The sequence below is a fragment of the Bufo bufo genome, chromosome 8 (assembly GCF_905171765.1).
Source record: "Bufo bufo chromosome 8, aBufBuf1.1, whole genome shotgun sequence".
In the NCBI taxonomy this organism is placed as follows: Eukaryota; Metazoa; Chordata; class Amphibia; order Anura; family Bufonidae; genus Bufo; species Bufo bufo.
Window position 1 is genome coordinate 80,235,143 of NC_053396.1, and position 19,998 is coordinate 80,255,140.

Genomic DNA, 19,998 nt, shown 5'->3' on the forward strand with positions numbered 1-19,998 from the left:
AAGGTGTAATAGGATTGTTCCTATTACCGAGGCTTTAACCTCCCCTACTGAAACCTGTTCTACATAAATGCTGTGAAATGATTTTTCCCTATCCTTTCCCTACACCTTGAATAATTTTTCCCTGAACTTGTAAATAATTTTTTTAGCACAATGAAGTTTTTTCTAGCACGGTCCCTAGTGTCTGCAGACGTCTCCCCCTGCACTAAGTACACTGGTAAATGGCAGAATACAAGATGGCTGAGACTATTTATAGGGCTGTGACATTACAGGGCTGGCTGGCTGCTGATTGCCTGCATGCATGGCATTATGGGTGATCCGGCCTTCCCAGAGTTCCTTGCTCCATGTCCTCACATGTGCAGCAGCAATTTTAGGAAAAAATGCGATTCGTTACAACGAAACGTGAGGAAATTTGGATGCAAATTGAATTTTTCCTGAAATTCGGATCGAATTCCACTTCGTCAATTTGATTCGCTCATCTCTAAATATAGGCTGCTAAGAAAAAGGCATCATCTTGAGAAAGTGAATTAATTCTATACATTTTTCTATGCAAAAAACCTCTCCTCCAGAAGGGATAAACATGACTCCATGTAAACCCTACAGGCCAGGGAATGAAAATAATTACTCTCATTACTCTATTATATTTACAATGTAAACACATATACATTTCATTTAATGATGACCAACACATCTGGAAACGTAATCTGCAGCCCAACCGTTACATTAATTGGCTAATAAATAATACTTATAAAAATGTCATTAAACATGGAGTAGTGGTTAATGGAGCATATAGCAGACATTTGAATGGATATATTTATATAAACAGCTATGTAAAGAATGTATACAATCTTGTGGCCATCAATCCATGCATTTATTATTTCTCCGTCTCTTGATATGATCTGTTTAGCACATTTTTGTACTGCATTTGCTTGGTAAAGTGGAGGTCCTGGCGAATATGTAAGAAAATTCAAACATTCAGAAACTTAGTTCTGTTATAATTATCCTGATTGTATATACAGAGCATGTACATTATATTCAGCTATATTTTATTCATGAAAATCTTTGAAATGGAGATATATTCCCAGCTATATCAACACGATAATTTGGTTGTGTGAAAAATGAAGACCTTTACCTTTTTTCATTTAGTTACATGACATAGACAAACTCTATTATGACTCTACAATCTCTCACTTGTTTGGAGCTTTTCTATGGTGCCTTTAGTCTTCTATGGGGTTATACTGTACCAATTTCATATGGAGACCAAAGGATGCTCATTTGTCTGTATAAATTTTACTGAAAAAAATCATGACACTTTCAAATAAATGGATGCCATATTACGGTGCCATATGGAACACCATTCCACTATAACTGGTGGTTATAAACAACTTACGGTACTAATATTTCGTAGATCTACTTTGAAAAGTACTGCCATTGGACACTCCGGCAAACCCACGGAAATGTGAAAATAAATCGGCCACAGTAACCTACATCATTCATGTCAAGAAAATATAAAGTCAATTGATGCCAAACTGTGGCTTTACAAAATAACTGACCCAATAACCCTAAAAGTCTCTTCCTTTGGAATTGTGCTTTACTGTGTTATCTAAACTATTCTAACCAACTATATGTCTATCTGTGTATATTATTTACTGAATTCGATGCCTGGGAGTTCCTTCAGTCCATCCCTGGGTCTATAAATCACCTCTATAGCTGCAGAGATTGTACACAGTAGGGATGGACATTGTGAAGCCAGTAACCATGCCTAATGTAAAGCTGCTCTTTCTGAAATAGATCTATAACATGATCATTCACAGTAATGAAATATTATAAGGATTGCAAGCTTTTTTCCACCAGCAATATGAAGCGTTCTGTAAAAAGTCCCTTACTTGATGTTACTGACATTACACTTGCTGTAATTTCACATTAAGGGTACTTTCACACTTGCGGCAGAGGATTCCGGCATGTAGATCCGTCTGACGGATCCGTCTGACAAATGCATCTAAATACTGGATCCGTCTCTCTGGATCCGGTATTCATTTTATTCACAGATTTAAAGGTCTGATCCGGAAGAACGGATCCGTCAATGCGGCAATTTTGATGCTGGATCCGGCACTAATACATTTCAATAGAAATTAATGCCGGATCCGGCACTAATACATTTCAATAGAAATTAATGCCGGATCCGGCATTCCGGCAAGTGTTCAGGATTTTTGGTCAGAGAGAAAAATACAGCATGCTGCGGTATTTTCTTCGGCCAAAAAACGTAAGAGGGACTTAACTGATGCATCCTGATGCATACTGAACGGAATGCTCTCCATTCAGAATGCATTAGGATAAAACTGTTCCCTGTGATGGAACTCAATACCGGAAAAGAAAAACGCTAGTGTGAAAGTACCCTAAGAATCTAATTAATTTCTAAAAACTGAGATTTTTTGTAGTCCATCTTATTATTCCATATAATTAGTCTGAGCAGGTATATGTGAATGGAGGCATTATCTTTGCCTTGTCCTAATAATAGAAATCATGTCAGCTACGTGCAGGAAATATTTATCTTTACATGACACTCTCATTCATAGTTTGGATTATTTCAGTGCAGATTTCATATTGCTTTATCCTGTAATAAAGTGTGGGGAGGAGAAATTCAAAAGTGTGATGGTTTGGATATGTGGAAAAGAACTTTACAATACATTGCTTTCTACTACTTTTCACTTAAAGGGACTTTCTAGTTATGATAAATCACATTCATATACCCTATTAGAGAATTATGATGCTATTGGCTATTTCAGAAAGTGGTGACAAAGGACATGCTAGAGGACCTGTTCTGGGCTACATTACATAGACAGCCAACTGATTTGAATGGGGACTGTGTAATGATTACATACGCCTGTGCTTGTGGCTGCAGAAAACGTAACACTTAAAGGGAATGCGTCATCAGAAAAGGAAATTAATTTAAATCATGTTTTTATGTTAAACATTTTTTTTAGAATGTTTGGTGAGATTTTTTTTTATTTATTTCCATGTCACTATTTATATTTTAGAAAAATGTATATAATCCTGCAGTTTTCATGCTGGTCACTAGGCATAAAAGATGTTAAGACTTCCTGTCTTTTGAAAGCTACAAGGACACAATGAACACGACAGGACTCCATTGACTTAGATGGATAGTTTTGTTTTCTAGACATGATCTGTAGCAGAGTTCAGGAGGGAGTAGAAAAGCTGTGATATCACCTATTGTGAATCGTGGATTCTATGTTATCTATACAGAGGTGTTACTTGTCCCATTGTAATTCTGTCTTTGAAGATAAAAAAAATAGCTACTGAAAAGTTACCTGTACAGAACAGGAAATCATGACCCATTATTAGACCAAGTGGCCAGGGTGAAAATTGCAGGATTATATGTATTTTTTATTTAACCACCTCCTGACCGCCTAACGCAGATTCGCGTTCCGGAGGTGGCAGCGCTGCGCAGAGTCACGCATATACGCGTCATCTCGCGAGACGCGAGATTTCCTGTGAACGCACGCACACAGGCGCGCGCGTTCACAGGATCGGAAGGTAAGCGAGTGGATCTCCAGCCTGCCAGCGGCGATCGTTCGCTGGGTGAGAGAAATATCTCGGCAAAAGACAACTTTTCCCATTTTTTTATACAAAGTTGGCATTTGACCAAGATATTTATCTCACCCAGCATGGGTATATGTAAAATGACACCCCAAAACACATTGCCCAACTTCTTCTGAGTACGGAGATACCACATGTGTGACACTTTTTTGCAGCCTAGGTGGGCAAAGGGGCCCACATTCCAAAGAGCACCTTTCGGATTTCACCGGCCATTTTTTACAGATTTTGATTTCAAACTACTTACCACACATTAGGGCCCCTAGAATGCCAGGGCAGTATAACTACCCCACAAGTGAAACCATTTTGGAAAGAAGACACCCCAAGGTATTCGCTGATGGGCATAGTGAGTTCATAGAAGTTTTTATTTTTTGTCACAAGTTAGTGGAATATGAGACTTTGTAAAAAAAAAAAAATAAAAAAAAAAAATCATAATTTTCCGCTGACTTGTGACAAAAAATAAAAAGTTCTATGAACTCACTATGCCCATCAGCGAATACCTTAGGGTGTCTACTTTCCGAAATGGGGTCATTTGTGTGGTGTTTGTACTGTCTGGCCATTGTAGAACCTCAGGAAACATGACAGGTGCTCAGAAAGTCAGAGCTGCTTCAAAAAGCGGAAATTCACATTTTTGTACCATAGTTTGTAAACGCTATAACTTTTACCCAAACCATTTTTTTTTTACCCAAACATTTTTTTTATCAAAGACATGTAGAACAATAAATTTAAAAAAAAATTTATATATGGATGTCGTTTTTTTTGCAAAATTTTACAACTGAAAGTGAAAAATGACATTTTTTTGCAAAGAAATCGTTAAATTTCGATTAATAACAAAAAAAGTAAAAATGTCAGCAGCAATGAAATACCACCAAATGAAAGCTCTATTAGTGAGAAGGAAAGGAGGTAAAATTAATTTGGGTGGTAAGTTGCATGACCGAGCAATAAACGGTTAAAGTAGTGTAGGTCAGAAGTGTAAAAAGTGGCCTGGTCATTAACCACTTGCCATCTGGGCCATTTGCCCCCTTCCTGACCAGGCCAAATTTTGCAAAACTGACATATCTCACTTTATGTGGTAATAACTTTGGAACATCTTTATTTATCCAAGTCATTCAGAGATTGTTTTCTCGTGACACATTGTACTTCATTATAATCATAAATATGAGTCAAAATATTTCACCTTTATTTATGAAAAAATCCCAAATTTACCCAAAAATGTGAAAAATTAGCAATTTTCTAAATTTCAATTTCTCTGCTTTTAAAACAGAAATTGATACCTCATAAAATATTTATTATTTAACATTCCCCATATGTCTACTTTATGTTGGCATCATTTTGGAAATGTCATTTTATTTTTTTAGGACGTTAGAAGGCTTAGAAGTTTAGAAGCAATTCTTCAAATTTATAAGAAAATTGCCAAAACCCACTTTATAAGGACCAGTTCAGGTCTGAAGTCACTTTGTGGGGCCTACATAGTGGATACCCCCATAAATGACCCCATTGTAGAAACTACACCCCCCAAGGTATTCAAAACCGATTTTACAAACTTTGTTAACCCTTTAGGCGTTCCACAAGAATTAAAGGAAAATGGAGATCAAATTTTTAAATTTCACTTTTTTGGCTGATTTTCCATTTTAATCTATTTTTTTCTTTAACACATCGATGGTTAACAGCCAAACAAAACTCAATATTTATTACCCAGATTCTGCGGTTTACAGAAACACCCCACATGTGGTCATAAACTGCTGTATGGGCACACGGCAGGGCGCAGAAGAAAAGGAACTCCACATGGTTTTTAGATGCCATGTCCCATTTGAAGCCCCCTGATGCACCCTTACAGTAGAAACTCCCAGAAAGTGACCCCATTTTGGAAACTAGGGGATAAGGTGCCAGTTTTATTAGTACTATTTTTGGGTACATATGATTTTTTGATCATTCATTATAACACTTTATGGGGCAAGGTGACCAAAAAATTGGTTGTTTTAGCACAGTTTCTATTTATTTATTTTTACAGCGTTCACCTGAGGGGTTCAGTCAAGTGACATTTTTATAGAGCAGATCGTTATGGACGTGGCAATACCTAATATGTATACTTTTTCTTATTTATTAAAGTTTTACACAATAATAGCATTTTTGAAACAAAAAAATTATGTTTTAATGTGTCCATGTTCTGAGAGCTATAGTTTTTTTATTTTTTGAGAGATTTTCTTATGTAGGGGCTCATTTTTTGCGGGATGAGGTGACGGTTTTATTGGTACCATTTTGTGGGACATACGCGTTTTTGATCACTTGGTGTTGCACCTTTTGTGATGCAAGGTGACAAAAATTGCTTGTTTTGACACAGTTTTTTTTTTTTTTTTTTTACGGTGTTCACCCGAGGGGTTAGGTCATGTGATATTTTTATAGAGCTGGTTTTTACGGACGCGGCAATACCTAATATGTATACTTTTTTTTATTTGTTCCACTTTAACACAATAATAGCATTTTTTAAACCAAAAAAATGATGTTTTAGTGTCTCCATGTTCTAAGAGCTATAGTTTTTTTATTTTTTGAGAGATTTTCTTATGTAGGGGCTCATTTTTTGCGGGATGAGGTGACGGTTTTATTGGTACTATTTTGTGGGACATACGCTTTTTTGATCACTTGGTGTTGCACTTTTTGTGATGCAAGGTGACAAAAATTGCTTGTTTTGACATTTTTTTTTTTTTTTTTTACGGTGTTCATCCGAGGGGTTAGGTCATGTGATATTTTTATAGAGCTTGTTTTTACAGACGCGGCAATACCTAATATGTATACTTTTTTTATTTTTTCTATTTTTAATTTTTTTTTTTCATTCCTTACTTGGGGACTTTTTTTTTTTTTACATGTGAAACTTTTTTTTATTTTTTTATTTTCAACCTTTTATTTTTATTTTTATTATTTTACACTTTTCGTCCCCCATAAGGTCATACAAGACCTCTGGGGGACATTTACTTCACTTTTTTTTTTTTTTTTCACAGTTGATTTCTCCTGTAACTGGGGCTGACATAGTAGCCCCAGTTACAGGACAAATGCACCCCTATAGAGGCTGTACAGCAGCAATCCAGCGCTGTACAGCCTCACAGCAGGGCTGATCACATGACCGCCGGGCCGGAACAGGAAGCGCACAGCGGTGAGCGCTGTGTCTGCAGCGATCTAGAAGGCAGGGACACCTGGGCACTGTCCCTGCCTTGTCTTAGGGTTGCCCTGCTGTCACTGACAGCGGGCAACCCGATCAGCAGCTGCACGATTAGCGTACAGCTGCACTTTCTGAACGGACGTTCTGGAACGTCCGTTCAGAAATAGACGTCCACCCATAGGACGTTTATATCCTATGGGCGGACGTGAAGCGGTTAAGGGTGTTTAAGCTATAGGGGCTGAGGTGGTTAAATATAGATAGTGAAAAAAAAAAAAAAAAAAACTAAACTAAATTAGAGTTGAGTGGACACCTGGATTTTCGGGTTCGACGGGTTCGAAAGAACTTCTGAACTCAAACTTTTTTGTGAACCCGAACTTGACCTTGAACCCTATTGAAGTCAATGGGGACCCGAACTTTGGAGCACTAAAATGGCTGTAAAAATGTCATGGAAGGGGCTAGAGGGCTCCAAATGGCAGCAAAATGTGGTTAAGAGCATGGCAAGTGCTCTGCAAACAAATGTGGATAGGGAAATGACTTAAAATAACATAAAATACATAAAAATAAAAAATAATAATCTTGATCTTGGAGGACAAGGTCCATATAGAGTAGGAGGTTGAGGAGGCGGTGGATGTGGCGGTGTAGGTGAAAGTGGCGGTGGAGGAGGAGGAGGTAGCCTACACTGCTTTTTGGTTTTATTTTATATTTCTTTATTTTTTTGGTTTCAATTAGGGTAACATTGGGAAATATAACCTGTGATAACCCGCTCCCGCCATGCTAAACAAACGTTCAGACAATACACTGCTGCAGGGCAGGCAAGCACCTCCAAGGCGTAAATGGCAGGCTCTGGCCATGTGCCCAATTTGGAGACCCAGAAGTTGAAGGGGCAGACCCATCAGTTAGTACGTGTAGGCGTGTGCACACATACTGCTCCACCATGTTGCACGTCCCCGTGATGTCCATGATCCAATTGGATATCTTCTCTATCAACTTTGGTTGTTCTTTTCTACGCCTACCATGTTGATCACAGTTAGCAGTGAATCAGGGTTCCACGCCGGAGAGGGAGCGTGAGAAAGGGATACCACATCCAAGGGAGGTCAATGTATGAAATTAAATGTGATCGAGCGGAAATGTAAGACAAATTATTAAAGCCGAAGCTTCCAAGTAAAGGAGGGGGCATGCGGCAATTACCCACTCCTGGCTTGCGTAGGTAGTGACGAAAAATAACAATACAGGACTCTTAAGATGCCCGGTTATTGGAATGATTAATAAAAAATTATAGGGAATGTGCCTGGGGTATTTTGGATTTGGAAACGTTAGACAGGAGAGGCCCTGCCGCCGCTTTGTTGACTCTAGATAACTTTTGCCTGATCGCACGTCCCAGTGACGTCCACGATCCATTTTGATATCTTCTCTATCAACTTTCGATGTTATTGAATGGAAGGAGGGGGCGTGCGTCAATTAAAGACAAATTTTTGAAATTTAATTCCCTGTCACCTATGCAGAGCAGGGGTTTTTTATCACCAAAAATGGGTTAATGTCACCCACCAATGGAACAGACGATTTTTTAAAATTTTGGTCCCTGTCAACTTTGCAGAGCAGGGGGTTTATTCACGGCAAAACTGAGGTCATGTCAACCACCAATTGAACAGACGATTTTACAAATATTAGGTCCCTGTCACCTATGCAGAGCAGGGGTTTGTATACAGCAAAAGTGGTAAAATATTACCTGACAGTGTAACTGACAATTATTTTTTTATTTATATCCCTGTCACCTATGCACAGCAGGGGTTTATTCATGTCAAAAATTTTAAAATGTCACCCAAGAATGTAACAGAGTTATTAGTGAAATGTATTTCCTTGTCCACTAGGTAGAGCAGGGGTATATCACAGCCAATAATTGGTGAATTTCACCCGACAATGTAACAGACAAATTAGTGAAATTTATTAACCTGTCCACTAGGTAGAGCAGGGGTATATCACAGCCAAAAATTGGTGAATTTCACCTTACAATGTAACAGACAAATTTGTGAAATGTATTAACCTATCCACTAGGTAGAGCAGGGGTATATCAAAGCCAAAAAATTGAGGTATGTGACACAACAATGTATCAGACAAATGAGTAAAATTACTTAAAATAAAATACTTAAAAATTAACAAAAAATGATCTTGATGTATGAGGTGGAAGTCCATATGGAGTAGGAGATTGAGGAGGCGGTGGACGTAGCGATGTAGGTAGAAGCAGCGGTGGAGGAACACGAGGTAGCCAACACTGGTTTTTGGTTTTATTTTAATTTTATTTTTTAAATTAGGGTACACCCCAAAAGAGTGTGAAATATCAAAAATACAACAATGAGTAATTGCGCTGTAGTATAACAATGGCTTGGTAAGGCCGGTATACATGTCTATTCTGCACAAGGTACGGACAAGTCCTGTGGGATCCATGCCTGGTTCATTTTAATGAACGTGAGCTTGGCCACAATGGCTGTGGACAGGCAGCTGTGTTTGTCTGTGATAACGCTCCCTGCCGTGCTAAACATACGTTCAGACAATACACTGGCTGCAGGGCAGGCCAGCACCTCCAAGGCATACAGGGCAAGCTCAGGCCATGTGCCCAATTTGGAGACCCAGAAGTTTAAGGGGGCAGACCCATCATTCAGTACGTGTAGGCGTGTGCACACATACTGCTCCACCATGGTTCTGAAATGCTGCCTCCTGCTAAGACGTTCTATATCAGCTGGTGGTGCTGGTTGTTGTGGCGTGCTGACAAAGCTTTTCCACATTTCGGCCATGCTAACCCTGCCTTCTGAGGTGCTGGTGGTGCCCCAGCTGCGTTGGCGACCTCTCCCTCCTCCTCTACCTTCGGCTTGTTCTTCCACTGTGCCCCCGTTGTCAGGTGGGAATGCCATTAGCAGTGTGTCTACCAGCGTGCTCTTGTACTCGCTCATCTTACGATCACGCTCCAGTGACGGAATTAAGGACAGTACGTTGTCTTTGTAACTGGGATCCAGCAGTGTGGCCACCCAGTAATAACTCGGCGGTCGTTGCGGAGACACTGCAGCATGTAATCGCTCATGTGTGCCAGGCTGCCCAGAGGCAACGAAAAGCTGTCCTCTGTGGGAGGTGTATCGTCTGTGTCCTCTGTATCTCTGTATCCCCCCAGCCACGCACCAGTGATGGCAATGAGCTGGTTTCGGTGCCACCCTGCTGTGAACACGGTTCCTCCTCCTCCATCTCCTCCTCCTCATTCTCCACCTCGTCATCCTCCAGAACTGTGCTCTGGCTGGACAATTGTGTACCTGGCGTTTGTGGGTAAAGGTACCCACCCTCGGAGCCACTTGTGAATGACTGGCATGAAACCCTATGAAATTATCCTTCTTCCTCCTCCTCCTCCTGTGCCACATCCTCTTCCATCATCGCCCGAAGCGTTTTTTCAAGGAGGCATAGAAGTTGGATAGTAACGCTGAGAACGGCGTCATCGGCACTGGCCATGTTGGTGGAGTACTCAAAACAGCACAACAAGGCGCACAGGTCTCGCATGGAGGCCCACTCATTGGTGGCGACGTGGTGCTGTTCCGCAGAGCGACTCACCCGTGCGTGCTGCAGCTGAAACTCCACTATCGCCTTCTGCTGCTCACACAGTATAGTCAGCATGTGCAAGGTAGAGTTCCACCTTGTGGGCACGTCGCATATGAGACGGTGAGCGGGAAGGCCGAAGTTACGCGGCAGCCCTGACAGGCCAGCAGCAGGGTGAGAATGCTGAAAGCGCGCACGTTTTCTGCAGAAGCTCTGACATATCGGGGAAATTTTTAAGGAACCTCTGCACCACCAAATTCAGCACATGCGACAGGCAAGGGATGTGTGTCAAACCGGCTAGGCCCAGAGCTGCTACGAGATTTCACCCATGGTGTTACGCTGACCGGATGAGATGTCAACAGGAGGCAAACTGAAGCACCCTGAAATCCTCGCTGGTGGAAGGACATGCGCCAAACTGCTATCCGCCTCAGGCCCAGCAGCCACTGCACTTACCCAGTGTGCTGTTAGGGAGATATAACGTCCCTGACCGTGCTTACTGGTCCACGTATCCGTAGTCAGATGAACCTTGCCACAGATGGCGTTGCGCAGTGCACACCTGATTTTGTCCCCCACTTGGTTGTGCAGGGAAAGGATGGCTCGCCTGGAAAAGTTGTGTCGGCTGGGCACGACGAACTGTGGGACAGCCACCGCCATAAGGCTTTTAAAACTCTCTGTCTCTACTATACGGAATGACAGCATTTCAAAGGCCAGTAAATTTGAAATCCTGTCATTCAGGGCCAGGGATCATGCGTGGGTAGGGGGGTACTTCCTCTTCCGCACCAGTGTTTGGGAGATGCTTGGTGACCCAGGTGGTGGTGTTGCTGGCAGATCCTCTGTTTGCGGGGTGGCAGGTGCCACTGTCACTCCAGAGGTGGATGAAGAGGCCGAGACTGCAGCAGAAGAGGAAGCAGGAGGAGCCTTTCTTTGTTTTTGAGGTGTCTACTCCACTGCAGCTCATGCTTTGCACTTAGATGCCTGGTCATGCAGGTTGTGCTCAGGTTTAAAACGTTTATGCCTCGCTTCAAACTCCGATTGCACAGCGTGCAAACCACTTGTGTCTTGTCGTCAGCACATTGTCTGAAGAACTGCCACGCCAGGGAACTCCTTGGAGCTGGCTTTGGTGTGCTCGGTCCCTTGCTGTGGTGGGCAGTAGTAGGCGTACTGTCTAGGGGACGGCCGCTCCACTTTTGCACCCTGCTCCCTCTTCTGCTGTGCTGGTTGCTCTGTGCGACCACCGCCTCTTCCTCCGAACTACACAGGTCACTTGCATGACCTTGAGTCCATGTGGGGTCGAGGACCTCATCTTCCTCCACATCATCTTCCACCCAGTCTTCACCCCTGCCCTTCTTGTCGGTCTGCACACTGCAGAAAGCCACAGCAGTTGGCACCTGTGTTTCGTCATCAGAGACGTGCTGCAGTGGTCCTCCCATGTACTCATCTTGAAACATAAGTGGTTGGGCATCGGTGCACTCAATCTCTTCCACTTCTGGAACAGGGCTATGTGGATGGCCCTGGGAACCCCTGCTAACAGAGTCATCAAAAAGCAGAAGAGACTGCTGCATGACTTGGGGCTCAGACTGCTTGGTTGATTTCAAAGGGGTTGAGGTGAAACACAGATGTACATGGGCTGCAGGTGCCAACTCTGATCTTTCAGCAGGAGACTGGGTGGGAGACAATGTGAAGGAACTGGATGCACTGTCAGCAACCCAATCTACTATAGCCTGTACTTGTTCTGGCCTCACCATTCGTAGAGCCGCATTAGGCCCGACCAAAAGCTGCTGAAGGTTCTGTCGCCTACTCGCACCTGAGGAAGGTGTTTCACTTGTGCGTGTATCTGGCACAGATCGACCACGTCCTCTCCCTGCAACAGGAGCTCCATTAGCAGAACACGACCGGGGCCATGTCCCTTATTTGACGCTCTCCTCATTCTCTGCAAATTTAGGATCTTGCCCAAAATGGGTGTATTTTTAATAACAGAATATAACAGCAGTATCTAATGCTTGTATTTCACACGGACAAATGCAGCAAACACCCCAGATGTAGGGTATTGCCAAAAATGGGTGTTTTTTTAAACCCAGTATATTATTGCAGTATTTCAAGCTTGTATTTCACACTGACAGATGTAGCAAAGTCCGCAAATTTTGTATTTTTCCCAAAATGGGTATTTTTTTTAAAAACAGAATATTTTTTCAGTATCTAACGCTTGTATTTCACAGTGACAGATGCAGCAAAGGCCCCAGATGTAGAGTATTGCCAAAAATGGGTGTTTTTTAAACCCAGAATTTTATTGCAGTATTTCAAGCTTGTATTTCACACTGACAGATGCAGCAAAGGTCGCAAATTTTGTATTTTGCCCAAAATGGGTGTTTTTTTAATAACAGAATATAACAGAACTATCTAACACATATATTTCACACTGACAGGTGCAGAAAAGGCTGCAAATTTAGTACTTTGCCCAAAATGGGTGTTTTTTAATCACAGAATATAACAGCAGTATCTAATATTTGTTTTTCACACAGAAAGATGCAGCAAAGGACGCAAATTATGTATTTTGCCCAAAATAGGTGTTTTTTTTAAATAACAGAATATTAGTGCAGTATTTCAAGCTTGTATTTCACACTGACAGATGCAGCAAAGGTCCCAGATGTAGGGTATTGCCAACAATTGGTGTTTTTTAAACCCAGAATATTATTGCACTATTTAAAAGCTTGTATTTCACACTGACAAATGCAGCAAAGGCCCCAGATGTAGGGTATTGCCAAAAATGGGTGTTTTTTTAAACCCAGAATATTACTGCAGCATTTAAAGCTTGCATTTCACACTGACAAATGCAGCAAAGGCTGCAAATTTTGTATTTTGCTCAAAATAGGTGTTTTTTTAAACCCAGAATATTATTGCAGTATTTCAAGCTTGTATTTCAAACTGACAGATGCAGCAAAAGCCCCAGATGTAGGGATTGCCAAATATGGGTGTTTTTTTAAACCCAGAATATTATTGCAGTATTTCAAGCTTGTATTTCACACTGACAGATGCAGCAAAGGTCGCAAATTTTGTATTTTGCCCAAAATGGGTGTTTTTTTAATAACAGAATATAACAGAACTATCTAACACATATATTTCACACTGACAGGTGCAGAAAAGGCTGCAAATTTAGTACTTTGCCCAAAATGGGTGTTTTTTAATCACAGAATATAACAGCAGTATCTAATATTTGTTTTTCACACAGAAAGATGCAGCAAAGGCCGCAAATTATGTATTTTGCCCAAAATGGGTCATTTTTAATAACAGAATATAACAGCAGTATCTAATATTTGTTTTTCACACAGAAAGATGCAGCAAAGGCCGCAAATTATGTATTTTGCCCAAAATAGGTGTTTTTTTAATAACAGAATATTAGTGCAGTATTTCAAGCTTGTATTTCACACTGACAGATGCAGCAAAGGTCCCAGATGTAGGGTATTGCCAACAATTTGTGTTTTTTAAACCCAGAATATTATTGCACTATTTAAAAGCTTATATTTCACACTGACAAATGCAGCAAAGGCTCCAGATGTAGGGTATTGCCAAAAATGGGTGTTTTTTTTTAACCCAGAATATTATTGTAGTATTTTAAGCTTGTATTTCATAATGATAGATGCAGCAAAGGCCGCAAATTTAGTAATCTTGCCCAAAATGGGTGTATTTTTAATAGCAGAATCTAACAGCAGTATCTAATGCTTGTATTTCACATGGACAAATGCAGCAAAGGCCCCAGATGTAGAGTTTTGCCAAAAATGGGTGTTTTTTTAAACCCAGAATATTATTGCAGCATTTAAAGCTTGCATTTCACACTGACAAATGCAGCAAAGGCCACAAATTTTGTATTTTGCCCAAAATAGGTGTTTTTTTAAACCCAGAATATTATTGCAGTATTTCAAGCTTGTATTTCAAACTGACAGATGCAGAAAAAGCCCCAGATATAGGGATTGCCAAATACGGGTGTTTTTTTAAACCCAGAATATTATTGCAGTATTTCAAGCTTGTATTTCACACTGACAAATACAGCAAAGGTCGAAAATTTTGTATTTTGCTCAAAATAGGTGTTTTTTTAAACCCAGAATACTATTGCAGTATTTCAAGCTTGTATTTCAAACTGACAGATGCAGCAAAAGTCCCAGATGTAGGGATTGCCAAATATGGGTGTTTTTTTAAACCCAGAATATTATTGCAGTATTTCAAGCTTGTATTTCACACTGACAGATGCAGCAAAGGTCGCAAATTTTGTATTTTGCCCAAAATGGGTGTTTTTTTAAATAACAGAATATAACAGAACTATCTAACACATATATTTCACACTGACAGGTGCACAAAAGGCTGCAAATTTAGTACTTTGCCCAAAATGGGTGTTTTTTAATCACAGAATATAACAGCAGTATCTAATATTTGTTTTTCACACAGAAAGATGCAGCAAAGGCCGCAAATTATGTATTTTGCCCAAAATGGGTCATTTTTAATAACAGAATATAACAGCAGTATCTAATATTTGTTTTTCACACAGAAAGATGCAGCAAAGGCCGCAAATTATGTATTTTGCCCAAAATAGGTGTTTTTTTAATAACAGAATATTAGTGCAGTATTTCAAGCTTGTATTTCACACTGACAGATGCAGCAAAGGCCCCAGATGTAGGGTATTGCCAACAATTTGTGTTTTTCAAACCCAGAATATTATTGCACTATTTAAAAGCTTATATTTCACACTGACAAATGCAGCAAAGGCTCCAGATGTAGGGTATTGCCAAAAATGGGTGTTTTTTTTAACCCAGAATATTATTGTAGTATTTTAAGCTTGTATTTCATAATGATAGATGCAGCAAAGGCCGCAAATTTTGTAATCTTGCCCAAAATGGGTGTATTTTTAATAGCAGAATCTAACAGCAGTATCTAATGCTTGTATTTCACATGGACAAATGCAGCAAAGGCCCCAGATGTAGGGTTTTGCCAAAAATGGGTGTTTTTTTAAACCCAGAATATTATTGCAGCATTTAAAGCTTGCATTTCACACTGACAAATGCAGCAAAAGGCCGCAAATTTTGTATTTTGCCCAAAATAGGTGTTTTTTTAAACCCAGAATATTATTGCAGTATTTCAAGCTTGTATTTCAAACTGACAGATGCAGAAAAAGCCCCAGATATAGGGAATGCCAAATACGGGTGTTTTTTTAAACCCAGAATATTATTGCAGTATTTCAAGCTTGTATTTCACACTGACAAATGCAGCAAAGGTCGCAAATTTTGTATTTTGCCCAAAATGGGTGTTTTTTTTATAACAGAAGATAACAGCAGTATCTAATATTTGTGTAACAGGGTTCCGAAGGTGCACTCGGTCTCCCATTAGCCGCAGACCTGCTGCTTAGCTTCTGGAGCGAGGATCTGTGTTTGACCTCGTTCCCAGGGCGGTTCTGCTAGCTGGGAGGCCCCCTGCTCCTAAGTCTGCCTTGAGCGCTGAGCTGATCACTCGGTGCTCGACTGGTTGGTCTGTCGGTCATGTGACGCTGGCCACGTCACATGACCCTCACTCCCCACTATAAATACAGGCGGCCTGCTGGCCACAGGTTGCCTGTTAATTTAGGTTCCACCTGTGATTTTGTCTATCCGGGCGTACTTACCTCCTGCTGAATTCCTGACGATCCTCTGCCTGCTCCTTGTGTACTTTGCTGCTCTCCTGGTATTCTGACCCCGGCCCCCTCCTGACGATCCTCTGCTGACTCCTTTGGTACTTCACGACTCTCCTGGTATTTATGACCCCGGCTTCTCCTGACAATTCTCTGCTTGCTCCATTTGTACTTTGTAGCTTTCCTGGTATTGACTCGGTCCGTTCACGTTCTGTTGTTTGTCTGTCTGTCATCCCTGCACTTATTCCAAGCTAGGGATTGCCGTCCAGTTGTCCCCTGTCATTAGGACTTGCGAGGCAAGTAGGCAGGGCCACGGGTAAGGGTGGAGCGCAGTGGTCACTTCCCTCCCCCCTGTGTGTGTGTGTACGCGACCGTTACAGATTAACAGGCCCAATAACCACTGTATAATGAATCCTCTGGTGACCCTGACTGACCATGTCTCTAATCTGACGCAGATGGTGCAGGAGTTAGGGGAAAAATTCAGTTCTTTTGAGTTATGGCAAGGTTCTTCCACTCCTCAGGCCTCCAGTCCGCATTTTGAGCCCTAGATTAAGCTCCCAGAACCCTTTTCTGGAGACCGGAAGAAGTTTCTCTCTTTTAAGGAGAATTGCAAACTTTACTTCCGTTTGCGCCCAGTATCCTCTGGCCCCGAGAGTCAACGCGTGGGCATTATCATTTCCCGACTACAGGGTGATCCCCAGGACTGGGCGTTCTCTTTACCTGCTGGCGCCAGTTGTTTATCTTCTGTGGAGGGGTTCTTTCAGGCCCTGGGTACCCTCTATGACGAACCAGACAGGGCTCTAGTAGCCGAGACGGCTCTAAAGGCACTGGTTCGGGGCAATCTACCTGCGGAGGATTATTGCACCCAATTCAGAAGGTGGTGTGTCCCCTCAGGATGGAACGAACCAGCCCTGAAGAGTCAGTTCAGGTCAGGTCTGTCTGATAATTTAAAGGATCTTCTGGTCAGTTATCAACTTCCAGAGACCTTAGAGGAGATGATGACCCTTGTTGTCTGACTTGACCGACGGGTTAGAGAGAGACGACAGAAACAACAGTTCTCTTCCCAGATGGTGGTCCAGCCAGAGGCCTATCCTAGAGACAATGCTGAGGTCTCCACCGAGGAACCCATGCAGGTTGGCATGACCCGAGGGAATCTTCGCCGCAGACGTGGAGAATGCTTTTACTGTGGAGATCCTGACCATTGGATCAACCAGTGTCCTAAGAAGGTCGTCTCTGTCAAGTCTCCTAAGCACAAGGCAACCTAAAGACCAGGTACACCCTGATTTTTCTAAATGTAATCTTTTGGTACCCATTACGATTTCTCTGGGAGTAAATAAATGGCCGGGTAAGGCCTTTATTGATTCTGGCTCAGCGGCCAGCTTTATTGACTCTGAGTATGCTGTAAGATAGGGTATGTTTGCTTTACCAACTCCTATCCATGTCATGGCTATTGATGCTACTCCTCTTATTGGTGGTACGGTGAGCTTATGTACCTCAGAGATTTCTCTAACCGTGGGTGTGTGCCACTCAGAGAGATGTTCGCTTTTAGTCCTGGGGAACCTACCGACTGAGGTGGTAATAGGGTTGCCTTGGCTCCGACTACATAACCCCACTATAGATTGATCCAATGGGGGGTTGGTGAGATGGGGGCCTAAGTGTGACTCGTGCTTGTCCGTGGTACAGGCTGGGGTCTCAGTAAAGTCTGATACTTTACCCACAGTTGTTTAGGAATATTCTGATGTATTCTCATCGCCAACCACGGAGGTTCTACCCCCCCATAGACCTTATGATTGTACCATAGAGTTAGTAGAGGGGGCCAAGTTTCCTAAGGCACGAATTTATAATCTTTCTATGCCTGAACGGAAGGCCATGGAACATTATATTAAGGAGAGCCTTGGTAAAGGGCATATTAGACCTTCTGTCTCTCCTATGGGGGCGGGGTTTTTCTTCGTTAAGAAAAAAGATGGTGGTCTTAGGCCATGTATCGATTACCGGAGATTAAATAAAATCACTGTCCAGAATAGATACTCCCTCCCATTGATTCCGGATTTATTTAACCAGGTTCTGGGGGCAACCTGGTTTTCCAAAATTGACCTGAAAGGGGCATACAATCTAATTCGAATCAAGGAGGGAGATAAATGGAAGACGGCGTTCAATACCCCGGTAGGACACTTTGAATATCAGGTGATGCCTTTTGGACTCAGCAATGCCCCAGCTGTGTTCCAAAACTTCATGAATGACATTCTTAGGGAGTTCTTAGGTAAATTTGTTATTGTCTATCTTGACGACATTTTGATATTCTCTCCTGACTTCGAATCCCATGTGTCTCATGTTAAACAAGTATTAGAGATGTTGAGGGAGAATCAGCTATCCGCTAAGCAAGAGAAATGTGTCTTTGGTGTACAGGAGATTCTGTTTCTAGGGCATGTTCTGACTCCTCACGCCTTCAAGATGGATCCTGGTAAGGTACTAGCAATTAAGGAATGGGTAAGACCTTCATCCTTAAAGGCCTTACAACGGTTCTTAGGTTTCGCCAATTACTATCGTAAATTTATTATGAATTTTTCCGTAATTGCTAAACCGTTGACCGACCTTACTAAGAAAGGGGCGGATTTGGAGAATTGGTCTACTGAGGCCATTTCTTCATTTGAAAAATTAAAAAAGGCATTTAGTAGCGCTCCCATTCTGATCCAGCCTGATCAGGAGAAACCTTTTATTGTGGAGGTGGATGCGTCCGAAGACGGCGCAGGAGCAGTCCTTTCACAAGGTCCTGCTAGCCTCACTAATCTGAGACCATGTGCCTTCTTCTCCAGGAAATTCTCTCCCACGGAGAGAAACTACGACATAGGGAATAGGGAGCTGCTGGCCATTAAATGGGCATTTGAGGAGTGGAGGCATTTTCTGGAGGGGGCAAGGCATTGTTTAACTGTTGTCACTGACCATAAAAACCTTATGTTTCTCGAGTCTGCTAAGAGGTTGAATCCCCGTCAAGCCAGATGGGCTCTGTTTTTTACTCGTTTTGATTTTTCCATTACGTTCAGGCCGGGAAGTAAAAATGTGAAGGCGGACGCATTATCTCGGAGCTTCCAGGCTTTTCGACCTACTGAGGTACCACCTGAATCCATCCTACCAGCAAAAATCTTCTTAGCAGCTCTTACCCAGGATATCTCGGCTCGCATTAGGTCTGAACAACATCTGGGACCGGTATCAACCCCAACAGATAAGTTGTTTGTTCCCGTACAATTTCGTCTCCAGCTGTTGGGTGAGTGTCACGATTCTGCCTTTTGTGGACATCCGGGTGTTGAGGGCACTAAGGATCTGGTTTCTAGATCTTATTGGTGGCCCACTCTAGCTAGGGATGTCAAGTCCTACGTGTCAGCCTGGGAGGTTTGTGCCAGGTCCAAGACACCTAGGACTCGCCCTGCTGGTAACCTACGACCCCAACCCATTCCTAGTAGACCCTGGTCCCATATCTCGATGGACTTTATAACTGACCTACCGCCGGCGGAGGGTAAGACTGTAGTTTGGGTAGTGGTCGATAGGTTTAGCAAGATGGTTCATTTCATTCCCCTGTCGAAACTCCCGAATGCCAAAACCCTGGCGTCTATTTTTGTGAGAGAAATTGTTCGATTGCATGGTATCCCGGAAAATATTGTTTCTGACAGGGGTGTGCAGTTTGTGTCCAAATTCTGGAGGGCCTTCTGTCAAAAATGTAAAATTTCATTGTCTTTTTCCTCTGCCTACCACCCTGAGAGTAATGGGCAGACTGAACGCCTTAATCAGTCTGTGGAACAATTCTTGAGGTTGTATGTTGCTGATGACCAGCAATTATGGGTGAAATTTCTTCCATTGGCTGAATTTGCTTTGAATAACCGTGTCAATTCTTCTGCTGGGGTTTCACCTTTCTTTTGTAACCATGGTTTCTATCCCCGTTTTCATTCTGGGTCGTCCGTCTCCTCCTCTAACCCTGAGGCGGATAGGTTCTCCTCTGAACTGTGCACAGTTTGGG